This window comes from Mastomys coucha, unplaced genomic scaffold (genome assembly GCF_008632895.1).
Source record: "Mastomys coucha isolate ucsf_1 unplaced genomic scaffold, UCSF_Mcou_1 pScaffold22, whole genome shotgun sequence".
Lineage (NCBI taxonomy): Eukaryota > Metazoa > Chordata > Mammalia > Rodentia > Muridae > Mastomys > Mastomys coucha.
Window position 1 is genome coordinate 153,179,435 of NW_022196905.1, and position 2,958 is coordinate 153,182,392.

The window sequence follows — 2,958 nt, forward strand, 5'->3', positions numbered from 1 at the left end:
GAACTCAGAAATCCACTTGCCTCTGCCTCCCAAGTGCTGGGATTAAAGGCGTGCGCCACCACCGCCCGATATATTTTTAAATTTCTTCCTATTTGCATATTTTAGAGATTTGTGATTTTATGCATCCAAATATTTCATAATAATGCAACTTGGAGAGGGAAATTAATTAATAATTCTTAATATTTAAGGAACAATGCACTATCAATGTATGATTTACATATTTTGTTTTTTCTTTACATATATTTCCCTAATACTCATAAACCCAAGATGAGAAAGTTGCAGATATGAGTCTCAAGGAAAGGAAATGTTTCCTGCTCCTGGACAACTAAAGCACTGACTCTCGTTTTATATACTATCCTTTGAATCAGGAAATTTTATTTTGTAATCAGTGACCATTGTGATTATCTACTAACCCACAAAAGTTATATGAAACACAAAAATTTTTTTATTGTGGTTTAATAGAGTTATTTTTCAATTCAGAAGACTTTATTCACTTTTGTAAATCTTTGTTACACATCTGGTCAATTGGATTTTTTTTTTGGACTTACAGTAACCTTGGGGTGTTCCTTTTACTTTCAAAGTGTCCACCAAGGCTCTCCTTCGGGGGCTGCCTATATCTACTCCTGAGCAGTGGGAATCTCCATCCTATCTCATGTGACAACAGTAGAGGGGGAAAGGCAGATAGATCCCTGCTGATCCTCAAATCCTCCAGGGACAATGAGTACTTTTACTTAATTTTAAAACTTAGCATTTTGGCATACTTTTTTAAAAGTTATTTTGAATTTGAATTATATTTTATTAAGCTTAGTGCATTTTATAAGGTCATTTTATTACGGTATAATAAACAGAAATGTGGGGAAATCCAGGAATAATGAATTGCCAAATAGCTTATCATAACCAACAATTCACTTTTAATCCTTTAAATGTGTTTGGAAAGATTTTTAATAATAATAAAGAAAACCAAAGCAACATAATCTGAAAATATTACATAATCTAATCTCCTTAAAACTGCCCTTACCCCGGCCTGTCCCTTGAGCCTTCACCAGCTACAATTTTATTCGTTTCACAGTCCAAATAAGACATCTTTAGAGCCTAAGAAGGTGACTTCTTTCAAACAGCTTACTGGCAAACAAAATTAGCCTGTTATCCCAGCTACTCTGAAGCCAAGGAAGGAGGATCACATGATGAGTTCAGTCCCTGCCGGAGGCAGCTTAGTGAATCCCTCCACAAATCAAATTAAAACGAGGGAAGAGGTGGCAAGTCGGTTGTCCAGCTTCTGCCTCGCATGCCCAGGACCCAAGGAGGCAGCTCAGTGGTCCAGCTTCTGCCTCGCATGGACTGGACCCCAGGATCAAGCTTCAGCATTTCCTCACTTGTTAGTCAACAGGGAAAGTAGAAATGCCTGTTTTAGATTCTAGAAAGACAAAACTCTTTGTAAAAAACATTGTATTGGTTATTCTGGGGATGAGGTTTATCAGAGCTCCTGTAACAGTAACAGTGGTAAAGCAGAGGTGGACACAGGGACAGTCAGCAGACATAAAGGAGGGCAGAGGGGCCAGGGATCACAAGAGCAAGGACCAGGATCATTTAAGACTCACAACCATGCAAGAATTATCTGTATTTTATCTCCAAATAATTATCGGACAACGTGGCTCACTCTGCCTTGTTTTTATCCATCCATCCACACAGACTTCTCAGTTTAGAGCCGGGTTTGGATTATACAGGGTTGTAAAGATAGTTCAGAGCCTTCAGGAACACCTCTGCCCAGCCTTCCTTGACTATGTGGCACCAGGCCACAAGAGGGAATCCTGGGTAGTGTTCATTTAGGAACTCAACACCAGCTGCGACTTGGGAGTTTAGGTTCCATCCAGGATGCTGTGCTGCATTTAACAACCATAAAATTTAAAAATTAGAGGATAACACACAAACTTAATACCTAATATTGAGACACGAGTCTTTTCTTGGATAAAGAGAAATGCCAATACTATTTTTGAGTGGCCTTTTTTGATCTCTTATAATCCAATCCAAGGGAGGGAAATCTGGGATGTCTTCCCAGTGGAAAACCTTGGCTTAGCCTTTCCGGCATAGCTTGACCTGCAGGCTGCCCCATGTCTGTGAGGAATGCAGTGTAGAACTTTACCATTTAGGTGAACTTGAGCCTTCTACCAGGCATGGGTGGACCCCTTCCTAGAACAGCTGGCTGCTGCTCAGTGATCTTTGACTCAGTCTTCTCTCATTTTTTTTTCTCCTCTTTTTCAGTGGTAAGGCTCCCTTGAACCCTGCCCCGTGTGTGTGTGTATGTAAGTGTGTGTGTGTGTGTATGTGTGTGTTGCAAGAGCTGGCATCTGTTCAATTTCTAAAAATGTCTTTAAAATTGGAACTACTAATCTGATAACCAAATATCTGAACCTTGTTCTGTTTGAGTTAGAAGTTTTGGGAAATAGGAGCCATGAAGCCAAGCCAGTCAGTGCAGCCAAATGTAGCAGTGAGTCTGTTCTCTGGAGTCATCCATTATGGTGAGACACACAGAGAAAACAAATGAATGACACACGTAAGTTGATATAATACTGCTGGGGATATCTTTCTAGCTCTCCCTTGAAACATCAATATTCCTTCGTGATTTTAGCTTTTGTACTTTTCAGATGTGAATATTTAATTTCAAAACGATTTTATAATTTCAAATGATATGCCTTATTAATAATTCCAGATGGCCAACATGTAGATGAGTTTTAAGTCAAATCGGCATGCCCTGGAATCACCTGAGAAGAGAATCTTTTAAGGGATTATCTAAATCAGGTTGGCCTAAGGTCATATCTCTGGGAGAGGGCCTTGGCTGTTAAGTTATGTAGAAGATTCAGACCATTCCATGGATGGGAGGCTCTGAACTATGGGAGAATGAAGAAAGATGGCTGACCACAAGCCAGCAAAGGAGAAAGTGTTTCTCTCTCTCTCTCTCTC

General features: G+C 39.7%; 1 protein-coding gene across 4 annotated transcripts in view; it reads left to right on the forward strand.

Annotated features, from left to right (window-relative positions):
* Positions 1-2,958, forward strand: part of Tnfsf13b (TNF superfamily member 13b) — a 33,919-nt gene that overhangs the window by 3,475 nt on the left and 27,486 nt on the right. The gene's annotated exons all lie outside the window — the stretch shown is intronic.